This window comes from Anser cygnoides, chromosome 17, assembly GCF_040182565.1.
Source record: "Anser cygnoides isolate HZ-2024a breed goose chromosome 17, Taihu_goose_T2T_genome, whole genome shotgun sequence".
In the NCBI taxonomy this organism is placed as follows: domain Eukaryota; kingdom Metazoa; phylum Chordata; class Aves; order Anseriformes; family Anatidae; genus Anser; species Anser cygnoides.
In genome coordinates this window covers 11,492,510-11,506,208 of record NC_089889.1, presented here as the reverse complement: position 1 = coordinate 11,506,208, position 13,699 = coordinate 11,492,510, and the positions used below count along the sequence as shown (strand labels likewise).

At 44.1% G+C, this 13,699-nt stretch overlaps 1 long non-coding RNA gene across 4 annotated transcripts in view; it reads right to left on the bottom strand.

Moving 5' to 3' along the window:
• LOC106031354 (uncharacterized) overlaps positions 1 to 13,699 on the bottom strand; it is a 42,084-nt gene that overhangs the window by 20,605 nt on the left and 7,780 nt on the right. For 3 of the 4 annotated variants that reach the window (XR_010825426.1, XR_010825427.1, XR_010825429.1), the window contains 2 exons: positions 12,084 to 12,214; positions 710 to 831 (listed from right to left, as the gene is read on the bottom strand). This is a non-coding gene — a long non-coding RNA (uncharacterized lncRNA). The remainder of the gene's footprint in view (positions 1 to 709; positions 832 to 12,083; positions 12,215 to 13,699) is intronic. The other variant, XR_010825428.1, reaches the window with a different exon arrangement.

Below are 13,699 nucleotides of genomic sequence, written 5' to 3'. Positions count from 1 at the left end.
GGTTCTGGCAATACCGGTGTATCCAAAGACACCTCACAACACCCATCACAAAAACAGCCACAAGGCTCAGCCCTGAAACTGGCCACAGGATATCTGCCCACAGCTCCAAGAAGCTAATTTGAACCAGACCGAGCTGTATGGACTCAATAATTAACAAAGAATGTACCTGAAGCCAGTATATTAAGGGGCGAGAAGGCATTTCAGGTCCAGAGAATTAAACCATTGTAATCAGAGAAAAAAAAAATCTGAAGTAAAATCCTTGCATAGACCTTGACTATTCCCTTAGCAGGACAAACCTGATGACTAGTTGTTGTTTACAACGATAAGGTCAGAGGAAAGGCCATTTCCTCTCAACAATTGTCAGAAGGGATTAAAACCTGCATTCAGGCTTGCTTTGAACTAGCAGGTACTCCATTCCCCGATGGTATCAGAATCCATTCAGCGAGGTCTCAAGCAGCCTCCGGGGCATGTCTCCATAATGCCCCCATTGTGGAAATATGCAGGACTGCTTCCTGCATTCACTCTATCTTTATGAAGCTTCACCCTTGTGGTCTGATACCCAGGTCAGGAAGCAATCCTGCAATCACTGTTTAATTAGTCATTTCCCAAGTCTGCCTCGGTTGAGAGTTGCTGCTGCTTGTCAGCTTCTAAAGAGGGAGGCTGGGAATCAGAAACATCACTACCAGATTGAGAAAGAAAACTTACTCACAGGGTTTGAGGCTTGTTTGTGCTCTGGGCTGACATTCCACATTCTCCATTTCCACTTTTTTTTCCTTTTTTTTTTTTTTCCCCTAAGTAGGTGTTGAGAGGATGAAGGGGCCATTGCACCTCCTGCAAGTCAAGACAAAAGCTGATTTATAACAAAAGCAGGTTTTATTTTAGTTGATTTGTTGTTACGGACTGGGCTTTGCTTGGCTTGGGTTTGTTTGCTTGTTTGTTTGCTTAAGAAATATCAGCATTGGTACAGAATAACACATACTTCGAGGGAAGTCTGTTCCAGGAATTCCAGTTGCGTACATGCCTGTGTGGAAGTCAGTACTGAGCGCCAGTTTGGGTGTACGCAGCTCCGGCTTTTCCAAATGAGTTCACTGGAAGAGGGACTTCTTACCATACGAGCACCAATTTTAAAAGAATGGGAGTTATGTATTAAATGGGAGCATTAAAATATTTGTCTAGATAATTAATGTTTGTGTGTGGAGGAATGTGAAATTAAAAAATATGGTTGCTGAAATGCAACTGTTTTGGAAAACATGACTTTTGTTCAATCAAATAAATGAGGTATTTCAATAATGTCAAAGACCTCTTTTGGCACTTTCTGTGTATTAGGGATTGTCTAGAAAAGCTTTTGAAACAACAACAAAAATACACGATTATGTAACAAGTCATATGAAGTTGTATAAATTTAAAGACACCGAAATCAGAGGAACTACTCTGATCAAAACAAAACAATGTATTCAGAGTTTCATTTTGTAAGAAAGCTTAATTTAAAACGTGATTCATTCTGGAATGGAACAGACTTGGAAACCTCAGTATTTCCTAGGAAAATGAGAACTCTGTCCTCTAGTTCCAGTTTTCTTTGCTCTAATGAAATATTTTAAAAAGAGGAGTATGTGCTAATTTTCTTGTGACAGCAAGACAGCCCTGCTTTTGATAAACGAATGCGAGGCATAAAAAATAGTAGAAGAAAAACCCTAACAAATCAGTGATCCCATTGAGAAAATGACATAAATTTCAAGAATTTTTCCTGGAATTCATAGATGATTACGATGAGGGAAACCAGAGCAATGGGGAGTAGAAGTGGTGAGGGAGTTACTACGTGAATTGTATCCATCACATGAGAAGTTCCTGCTCACTCTGGATGTAGTGTGTAACTCCTCGTGGCCTTGCTCAAATCCTGTCTTGAAACATGTGTCTTAGATCAGTGTCTGCGCTGGGCCAACGCACATTGCTTCCAGCAGCTCGGAGCACAGGCAGAGAAAATACGTATTTGCCACAAAAGACTGCAGCTATGTCCTCAGAAGGTTTTTTTTTTCTCTCTTTCCCACCAAGGCTGTACTAACCCCGGTAACAGCCAGGTCCAGAAGACACAGAGGTGAGATAACATCGCGTGAGCAGCCTTTCTCCTCTGCTGCTCTTTTCTGTCTCAAGGAGAGAAGTGGCATCTTCTCCGTGCTCCTTTTCCCCCCGATTTCCCAAAATTTTCCCTATCCACAACAATGCATGTGGGATTAGCCTCCGCAGTCTTCTGCCACAGGATCTTTCTTTCCAGCTGAGATTTCTTGCAAAGCGCCAAAACGCAATAAGAAAAATTATTTTTAAGACCCGCACTGATGAGGGAAGGGTGCAGAAGAGAGCTGTGAAGAGAGCTCAGGAACACCTGTGAGGTTGTCCTCTCCATCCCCTCACCTGGGGGAACAAAAGCTCAGCATCCCGCATTACCATAGCACCAATAGCCGCAAATAAACGGCCCTCCTAAGAAAAGAACAGATGTGACAAAGATTGTTCCAGGGTCTATAGCAGACCACAGCCAAAGCAGAAGAGTCTAAATGCGCTGGGCTGGGATGGCAAGGGAAGTCACAACTGGGTTCCATCTAGGGGGAATTATTCTTACACTCAATTCATCAATTTATGGGCAAGCAATTCCACAGGCAAGGCTGACTTGATTAAACAGAGCCGTAATGACAGTGAGTGTAGGGAAGCATCCAGCCAAGTATGCAAACTAGCCTTCTTAGCCTAGAATAAAAGCTTCCTAACCAATAATTTCATGCTTTTATCTATACGATCATTAATACAGATACCAAACAATGCCAGCTCGACGTGGTGTCAAAGGCTCTGACAACCTCTAATTGATAATAAATAATTCAATTTCTACCCCAATCCAAAACTGCTGAATCTTGGGACATGTTCCAAATAAATGATTAAAAAGAACTTTGAATGTAATTATATCTAACACAATTGGGGATATTGCCCAGATGAAATTTACAGCAACTATTCAGAGCTACAAAATTTCAATGACACTGGCAACTCTTTATGCCTACCAGAAAATGAAATGTTCTTTACCCAGGCAATGGCATAGAGTGCATGTTTTATCTGACAGCTGTATGCCAGCAGCTCACCCAGGCCCACCATGCTTCCCACAGAGGTGCAGTCTTTCCCAAAAACACCCAACGGAATTGGGAGCATGGTTTTACAACAAACAGATTTTGTTGTTGTTGTTGTTGTTCTGTACGTGCAGAACTTGATTTTTTTTTTTCTGCTGCAGCTGATTCTTCTCCTCCTCCCAAGCTGCTTACATTACACTTAATGAAAGTTTATTTAGGAATTATCAGCCATAGGTCCTGGAATGAAACTAAGGCAACACATTTCAGCAAGAAAAGTGCCTATCAGCACAAACCTGAAGTGATGAATGCAGCATCTCTGAGACACACCAATTGTTCCCAGCAATTCCCAAACTCCAAAGCCAGAAGGAACACTAAACACTTAGTAGTGAAGACGGAGGACAAGTATTTGCAAGGGCATCCTTATTCAGGATTTGGCTCCTATTTTTCTCTTAATAAATCACTTGCTGAAATCTTAGTTTCTGATCTGTAAAACAGGAATGACGGCATTCACTTTGATTTCCTTGGATACAAATTGTTGTGAATGCCAGTTTTTCCTGTGAGAATGGTGTATTTAACTGACCTGAAGAAGTGGTGATGCTGAAGAACCTTTTAGATCTGCAGCAGTTATCTTTGTGAGCTCATATGGGAACAGTAGAAATGCACAGGGCCCACATGCCTTGTTGAACCTGTCCCGTTTCTTCATTCGCAGTCCCTTCTGGAAAATTCAGCCTCGGTGCCACTAAAATGCCTACACTCACAGGCAGTGCAGACGCAGCATGGGTGTGAAGACGTGCAAACAGACCTATGTTGTCTATCTAAACTCCAATCGTTTCCTGAACCTACTTGGGTGTATTTCTCAGTCCTTTACATCTTACTATTTGTGAATACAGAAAGCGGCAGAAGGAAACACCAGCTCTGCATCCTTCACAACAGGCTGTTCTGGTCTCCTGGTGTTTACCTGGCAGAGACAGCAGCCAGCCTGGAGCAAGAGATCACCTGCAACGTCTGCAGGATCATGAGAACATCTGACAAAAGAAAATAGCTCCGTAATTTGGTGAACTTCACAACTGCCATGATCAGGTGAGCCAGGCTTGTTTCTTCAAGAAAAAGAAACACGAGGGAGGGAGGGTCGCACTCAGAAATGTGTCTAGTCCTGCATTATCCAGAGCTGCACTGTGTGCCCCATATCACACAGATATTAAACACAGTTTGCTACTCTCCAGCAGATCTAAAGCTACCACTGTGCTCTGAAGGATTTCAGATATGGGCCAGTTAGGCACCTTCGTATTAGCATTTCTATAACAGAAAGAGGCATTTATAACAATAATTTTAACAGCTAGTTATGTTAAACAGGAGACATAGTCCTAGATTTTAAGATCACTTAAACAAATTTCACTTGAAGCAAGAATGTAGTCCTATTGAAATCGGTGATTTACTGGCCTCTGTGGGACCAGCTCACGTGCCGAGATCAGAGCTGGAGCCTCTCTTCATGCTGGATATTCACCTGCCTCGCCTACAGGAGAAAATTCCCTCCCAGGTGAGAAATCCAAATGACTCCCCTTTATACATTTTCTTATACTAGATACTTTCTCTGAAGTATCTACCACTAGCTCCTGTAACAAAGAAAACATTATGTAAACCTACACTTCAATCTAGCAGTAATAAGCTAGTAAGAATGATGGAACTTTACCAGTTTCCTTTAAAAAGGGAAGAAAACTTTAAAAACACAATGAACACCTAACATTTGAAATGACTGAATTTTTTTTCACAACAATATTCACCAAAAGTTTTAAGTTGTTACCTAAATTCCATAAAATGTTATTTACATATATATATTATATAAAAGTTATATAAAAGGGAGAGCAGCTAACAGACAAATTAAATATCAGTAGATATAAGGATACCCAGTCACCAAAATACTGGATTGCTGGAAAATACCCTGAAAGTTGGTTGTGCTGTGTCCCTGTAGCATTTTCACTGCTGGGCCACAGGTACAGACTGTTTCTTCCAAAATAACTTATCGTTTATAGTGTAGTTAAGTCATGGATCAATAGTAAACGTTTTCCATACACTTTTTTATATGAAGTTCAGTGAAGGAGAGTTTGCAGCATTCATTCAACAAGTCCCCATGGCAGAATCCTTTTTGAAAGATGAGAAGCCAGTAGCAATGACAGAGAAGTCAAGTTAATATCCTGATTTCTCACTCCGTGTCTAGAGTGAAAGGGCACGAGATGCTATAGAAGAGCCGTATGCATCACCTCCAGAAAATGTGGCAACACACCCCTGCCAGCTGCTCTTCTGCTGAACAGAAGGGGCAGCACAGGGAGACTTGATTGAATCTCTGTTAAAAATAATTTCTCTAATAAAAAAAAAATCAAAAGCAAACAAGAAGGAAAGCGTATCAGAGCTCTACGAAGGGTCAGAAATGGGAAAGAGCAAAGCAGAAATGTGGACAGATGTATTAAAAAGATGGCATCACCTCCTTTACATGTCACCAAGTGTTTTGCCTTGTCAGCTGCAAACATCTGTAGTTCCCCACAGGTGCATAAGATGGGAGGAGGCTGAGTCTGTAGCACCAGCCGTACTCCCAGGGCAGGGTAGCTGGCTCCAGCCTTCCTGAACAGGCACAGGGCGAGCGCTGCTGAGGTGAACCCAGTTTAATAGGTTGCTACTTACAGGCTTAGGCTGATTTACAGGTGTTTGCCCTGAAATATGACCATCCATGTTATCACTGTTAATCCTCTCCCTAACAAGCCTCCTCCTCCTCTGAAATCCTCCCACTTCGATAGCTGGCTATTTTTGGAGGAGAAAACCACATGCATACCAAAAAGCAACAACAGCTCTGAACCTCCACCCACGGGAAGGGCAGCCTGGCTATCACACACCCGACAGGTTGTCTGCGCAGCTCCGCACCTGACCCTGGGCTGCCTCTGACAGGGCAGGCATCAGCCATCTGCATGTGACAGTAATAACAGGGGTGTCACAGGGAGAGCACGCACAGACCTCGCATCCTCCTTCTTTGCAGCCTGGTAGGAAGCCTCCTGTCGGCAACACAAGGCCCACGAAGCACAGCTGAGTGGCTCCTGTTGTGTCCTGGGGAGCAATATTTTCCATCTTTCTCAGCTGAAGACTTTTCTTCTGCTTGCTCTCTCACGCCCATGACCCTGTTTTGAGAACTGAGTCTCCATCCAGCTTGCAACCCAGTTTTGGATCCCAGCTTGAGACCCAGCCGGATGGAAGGAAGTGCAGCGCCCAGCAGCCGGAGCACCGTGAGGCTCTGTTCTGTACCTGGTGCATCATTCCCTGCACATACCACTCCAGTACCGTGGTAATGATTTGCAGGCAAACAGGAGAACAAGGTCCACAGTCTATGTAATCTAAACACAAAAAAAATCTTGCGATTGAAAGTAAATTTACAAAAGTAGATAACCTTTTTTGCCTTAAGAAATATATCATATGGGTTCTGACTGCGCTGCATTCATCTGTCTCTTAGCTTAGAGACTGCTGTGTTTGGTGTCTAGGAATCTACCACTCACAGCAAAATACAGCTGCTAGGAGCCCAAATCCCCATCAAGTCTCACATACAAAGCATAAGTCTCAGTATTCTGGCTGCTGCACTGCTCCATACCCACAGAACTTGCATTTTAGCCATTTTGAAGCATGGCCTCCCTCCCTTTCTCCCTTGCTTTGGGATTTTCACATGGCAGGTATGATGGGTCGGCAGGTCACGGTGAGCTCCATAGCTCTGCCAGGATCCTGGGCACGCTGTGGGTGCCTTATCAGCGAACCACACCCAGGAAAAGTGCTGCTAGAAGGCACCAGCCTAGTGCTGGGGGCCTTTTCCCATCACACGGATCAACACATCCACCTGGTGGGAAGCACACACCTATTGCAGAGCCCAGATGAAGAGTCTGGGCACCAGGATCTCAGTCAACTCAGCGTATTCCATAACTCGGAGACTCAGATGCATAATCACAAGCCTCCCATTATTTAACCCTGAAGAAGTCCAGGAAGGTCCTAGAAATGCTTACAGACTTTCCAAGCAGCGAAGCAAAAAACAGTCATGAAGCCAAACTACACAGCGTAGAGATAAAACCGGAGAAAAGTCAGCAGGGAATGTGAGTTTCATCTCCAAAACAGCAGAGAAAAATCATCTTTGTACTGCTAAAAATAAGTCACATTGGAGCTCAGGACACTGCAGGCACAATCCTGTGCAGGATTTCCCATTTCTTTTCCGTACTACGGAGCCAATACCTCCAGTAAAAGCTGACAGCGACTCTTAAGTGCTGATGGTGCAGGGATCCCATTCCCTGCAGCACGGAGTACAAGGGACTCCTCCTATGCTTCAGATTTCATCTTCACCCCTCCTATTCCTGGCCTTAAGAGAACAATATTTGGAAGTATCTGGGTGCCTGCCAACACACCACAGACTGCCCTTCAGTTTCCGTGGATGCTGCCGCTCCCCAAAAGTTTTCCCTGGGATAGACAGCAGCATTTTTGTATTTTTACCCTGTTCGGTTTTCCCAAGGGCTTCCTCCTTCTGTCCCCTCCTGGCTTTTTCTGATACATCCTGCGTCTGTTGTTCCCTTGCTATGTGTGCAGTTCTCTGTCTTCTATTCTTGTTCCTTTTTGCTCTAGCTCCGCACAGCAGTTACTTGTTAGTTACTTAAAATCCCAATAATTTAGGTCAAAAAGCCTGATGAATCTGATGTGGCTTGTTTCACATAAAAAGAGTGAAATTGAAAACCGCCTTATTCTTCTCAACTGAAATGCTGCATCCCTATTAATTCAGGTGTATAAATAACACTGTAATGCTGCATCAAGGGCTCTGCTGTGTGATTAAACCTGCTTCTCTGACCTGTAATTAGAAACTTTGCCTCTGAAAGGCAGTTTGCAGAGAAAAAAAGGAGAAAAGAAGGAACCAGCCCTCAGACCCAACAATTTTGTACTTAATAAATTATTCAGAGTTTTTGAAAGTTGAGCTGGATTTCCATCTGCTAGCGTTAAAGACCCAAATGGAAGAAGAATTGAAGGATTCTCACTGCAGAACACAACATTACAGGGCACGGGGCTGGAAATAAGAAGCCAGCTGAGTTCTCGGTGTCCTCTTTCTGTCCCTGTTCAGCTGCTGCCTTTGCACCCCCGTACATCTGACAGGTCCTGGAGTAACACAGAGTGACTGTCCGCCAGAGTCCCACTGAATCACGGTCATGTTTTTGGAATATGATATTAGAAGAAAACTCCCAAATTCAGTGAATGCTTTGTTAGTGTCAGCAGAAGCAGACAATAAACACACAAAAGAGATGGTGATGGTCATGAGCAGAAAAACAATATAGAGACCAGACTGCATGGTCACACACAAGTAATACACGTAACATTTTCAAGACAAGTAACCTAAAGATGAATTCATTAATGATTACACTGATCTTTTGCCCCAGGGCCAGTTAGAGAGTACAGACTATTGTACTAGCAATGATGGTAGTCTCTGTTAGTGTTAGGGTACGCCTGATGTAAGGTGAATTTCTCCCTTGGAAGCGGGGAGATGGCAATGTCTTTTTGTCCCACAGTCTTAGTAAGAAAAACTATCATTCATTAGATAGTTATAGATTAATTTTAACAAGAACAGACTGAACAAAATATTCCAATTGCTATAAAGGATATTACCAGTCTCTCCTCTTTCCATAAACAGGGGATAGAACAAGCTTTAGACCACTAGGTAACACGAGAACTGACCCCAGGACGAGCGGTCTCTGGCCTTGGGTATTTGGCAGCTGTTTCCAGAGCGCTGCTTGATTTCAGATCAGAGATTTTGTGAGGAATTCCTCTGCTGGTTACACCTATAATCTTTGTGTTGAGGGTGTGACTGACATCCCGGTTTCATTCCTCTTTGTTTTCAGGCCGAAGTTTGCAAGGCCTCACACTGGGAGAATGTAGAGTCTGATAGTTTTGTGTATAATTATCTTTCTCTAGGAACCTCTTAAGGTTGATCTGGAGTTTCAGGGAAGCCTTATAACGGAGATATTAGGTTTAAGGGGGCTTACGTGAGACAGGAGAAACCTAGCATTTATACATCAAGGATCCTTTGGTCAAAATACCAGACATCACTAAATTCTGGATTACTTTCTGTCTTCTACTGTGGTTTAGACATGCACAGTTTTAACACAAAGAACATGTTAAATCTACCAAATATTACATTGTCACTGGTGGAAATGTCTTCATCCCAGGTTGCCCAAGTTTGTACATGTATGAGGTGCAGAGCCACGGAGATCACGCCCCTGGTATGAGTGTGCTGGACTGCATGAAACAAAGGAGCCCTTCAAATTCAATAACAACAACAAGAACTTTAAGTAATCTTTTGTGTTTGTAATATGTTAGAGTCCAAGTTTATCACAGAGCTGCCAGAATATAAATCTGATATAAAGTACTTTGGATTAGATAGTGCAGCAGAAAGAGCTTTACTGGGATATTGTGACAAGTTTTATGAACTTCTTAAAGAAAAAGAACTTGGAAATTCCAGCAGCGTTGTTAAGTTATTGCTTTGCGAGCTTGAACACCCAGAACTAAGAAGGAAAGAAGAAGGAAAGCTAAGAACTGCACAAAACAGAGCAGTACTTGGAACACATTAAGGCTCGTTTGTTTTTCAATCGGCATTTTAAGTCAGTACATAAAGCTGCGTCCTGTGAACCCGGCACACTCTACCTTCCTCAAGTGCAGCCTTGGGTTATCCTCTTCCCCATTTTTACAAGTCCTCAGAATGAGTCCAGTATCACCTCACTACTCTTTCCTCCAAGGGCCTCCCTCATCTCCTAACGCTGGTAAGAGGCATAAGCCACGCTCCCCCACCTCACAAACGCCTCATGTGCCACTTTCCAAGTCCCTCTCTCAGCCTCCTTCTCTAATGCCCTGGGCATGCGTGTGCCCACAGGCAGGCTGTGCACGGGTTGCTGCGATGCCAACATTTTCCCCTTCAGGAATCCTCTTCCCACTCTCCTCTTTGGGAATTCCTCATTCTCTCCTACAACAGCAGCTCAATGTCCCTTCTACCTCCTTTTGCTGAGTAAAAGGCTCCTCTAAACATCAGTCAGACTGTCTGTGCAGACCTACACTGCTGCCGCAGCAGGGTTCCTGCAGCTCCTTCATACTAGGATTGCTGTATGTCCATCATTCCTTTTCCTCCTAATTTTGGATCTTTGTTCTCCTCCAATTCTGTCAGGATTCCAGGTGCTACACTGAAAAATTACCTTAAAAAAAAATAAAAATTGTTCTGTATTTATTATATTCCAGTGACTCTGAAGACCATCATCTCTGTCCCTCAGTACAAATATTTTTCTAGCTTCCAGAAGGCAAAGAGGGTTCTGAAAATCAAGCTGGATTTCTGTGCATCAGCTGAATCAGAAGGTGCCACTTCTTCATAGCAGCTTTGCAAATGTGATTGAAGCCTGCAGCACAATGCTGTGCTCCATGGGACATATCTGACCCACACACTGCCTTTTCAACTCCCTGCGTTTTCTAAATCATGTACATTATGAGTGAATAGGAAGAAAATGTGTAAACAGGAACAGAAAAGGTCACTGTGAGTTCATTAATTCTGATCACTTAATAAGCTGTAAATTGAAGTGCATGAATTCCATTCTCTAAACACCAGGATAAATTTGAAGAATCTCTATTGACTTAATTTACCCTGATATGCATTAGAATAGTTTCTGGTGCATTCAGAATCAAAATAGTTATTACAGCAACATTCAGGATCAGAAGGCACCTAGTTCCCATTTAATAACTAAATGAAGGACAGACTTAAAAAAGCATCGAGCCCACCACATTTTAAAAAAATAAAAATAAAGAATTCTCGTTTAAAGGCAGTGCAGAGGCACGGCCCTAGTGCCCAGCTACGCTCGGGCTGCCAGGCCTGGCCTTAAGAAGCAGGGTGATACTTTGCACCTGATCAATGCGAACACCCTGCTGTGCAGGGAAGTATGGCTACTGCCCTCCAGATGTGTTTCCAACAGAAGAAAAAGATGAACCGTGTACAAGGAGACAGAATTACTTGGGCAACCTTGCCAGACAAATATTCAGAGTGGTACTGATACATTTCAGAGCTCCTTTGCTTAGAGGTCCCCTTATAGGTTGTAAGGAGTCCAGGTGGAGATCTTCCTACTCAAAGACAAGGATTGCTTTGGAATTCTTTCTGGTTAGGATGCTGTCCATAAAATCTTACATTACTTTTCTTGGAATACAAAACATTTGTCCCCTTCCAGGGACCAAATTGAATCCCTAACTTTTTCACAGCACTAAGTTTCAGAAACAGTAGAAGAGGACATCACGATGGAAGAAGGAACCTGAGAAGTTCTGGAGAAAAACAAATCGCTGAAGCTGCTCAGTCACAATACCACGAAGTTGTCTGGGTCTTCTGCATGAAAGTAGCTCTAAAGTGATGCCCTTAAAACATGCAGCCATGACTGAAACATGATCAAGCGAAATGTCTAGAGGGCTCCTCCTGCCGGCTGTTTTCTTAGTAGTCCAAGCCCTTGGCAATAGACCTGATTTTCGGTTTGTCTTTAAGAAGCTGGAAATCAAGGGAGGCCAAACTAATGCAACGCCTCTCTTATTTGTCGTAGCAATAAACGGGCGTGATCCCACCGCGCCTCTTGTACTGCTGCCCACTTGCCCTGACTTTCCAGAGATGCTGTGCCTGATGTCAGCGTGGGGAGCAGGGCAGCGTGGCAGCTGCAGAGAGCTTGGGCAGCACGAGGAGCGAAGATGAGCCTGGCTGCCTGTGACAGCAGGGCAGGCAGGGACAGGGACCTCAGTGAGCACAGGCGCAGCGCCACAGTGCCTGAGCAGAAGAACGGAACAGGCCTGGTCACGGTAACCAAGCTTAGCCGGGAGCCCAGTGCCCGTCAAACACCCCTGGAGGTCCGAGGCCAAGCCAGAAAGTCAAGTCAGGGGCAGCAAGGGCCACACACAAACACACCTACAGCCTACCCCAGACAAGGACAGCTCTGTGCTGCAGCTCCCAGGGGAAGCGGGGAGGCCCCAGCAGGCTTCTCACGGCACTCGGGTCGCAGGCTACAGCCCACCGCATCAGGGCAGACCTCCAACAGGGGCAGCCAGACCTGTAGGACAGGGGGAAGAGGTTGCAGAGTGAGCTGGCACACGCCGAGCCGTGACTGCACGCTGCCCAGCACAGTCAGCGAGGAACACAAAAATTGTTTGAAGTGCTGACAAAAGAACCTGGGTACAAACATGCCATAAGCGTTGGCAGTGTGAGAGGCTGACAATCTACACTTCAGATGTGTCAGGGTCTGGTCAGGACTGACATTTGTAGGGCATTGTCTGTGTGGTTTTGTTTTGGTACTCTGCTGGGAAACACTTCTTTCAAAGCCAGAATAATTTTAAAATTGCCACTGGGGTGTAATGACAAAGTCCCTCCAAGTTTTTCACCCCTAACTGAAAAAAACAAACAAATGTAAACTAATCCTGGCTTCCCATGAAAAACCCACCCACACCAAATACTCCTCTGTGACACTTTGAATGTTCATTTTTTTGGCCAAACTATGCCCCAAAAGGAGAAAGCAGATGAGACACGCTGGCATCCCTTTTCCTGCCTCCTCACTGGTGACATTTGCCATAACCCTGCATCAGCCAGATCTCACAGGTACGTGCGCCGGTCCAAAATCCCAACCCTGCCGGCATGAGGAGGCAAAACATCCTCAGGCTACAAAGCTCAAGTGGCAGGTGAGAACTATCTTCAAAAAATGAGCTTGTCAAGTCAACAGGGGGAAGAATAACCCTTTGGAAAAGGTTGACCGTGATTATCTTATTGAGTTACAACGGGAAAATTCAAAGGCAGACACAGAGGGGAAGGGAAACAATGTGAGGTGAGTATCCCAGTAGTGTTCCCAGCTGGACTGACACTGATACACTGCTTAGATAAAGATAGTCGGCCCTGCAAAAACTGTGTGGCTAAAGCAGAGAGCAATGGTCTACTGGAAAAAGAACATTTTTTATCAATATTGCTAAAAAGCATCTATAGAATATAAGAGCTATTTTGGAAAAAAGTCACATATACAACAGGGACCTGTAATTCTGCTAAGCTGGCCAGGGATACATTTTGTCTCCGTCTGTACAGAGTACTGAATGTATACAGGACTGTTAATAAATGTGATTCCTCTGCCAAGCAATTGTATTTCTGTACTTTATATTTCCAGTGTGAAAACTCTAATGAAACATTTTAAACCAAAGCCGTTTCCTTGGAGCTGCCTCTGACCTTCTTTTCCTCCTCTCCCCGCCAAATCTCCCTGCTAGGCTGAATTCAGACCTAATGTCTGCTCCTCCCACCAGGCTTTTGGATATGTGACAATATCCCAGTCACTGGGAGCTGCGCCTGCTGGTGTCCATTGTCTTGTGTCCAGTTTGGGAGAGTGCTTTTAAGGAAAAGCCCGGAATGAAATTTATGAAGAGTACAATGATTTACAGGAACGGCCAACTATGCAGCTAGTTTCTGCACGCATCTAACAGCGGCTTGTGAGTTTTTGGCAATTAGTTCACAACGTTGCAGCATGGGAATGGTTTAAGGCTGATGAACAGGCTTTTGAAAG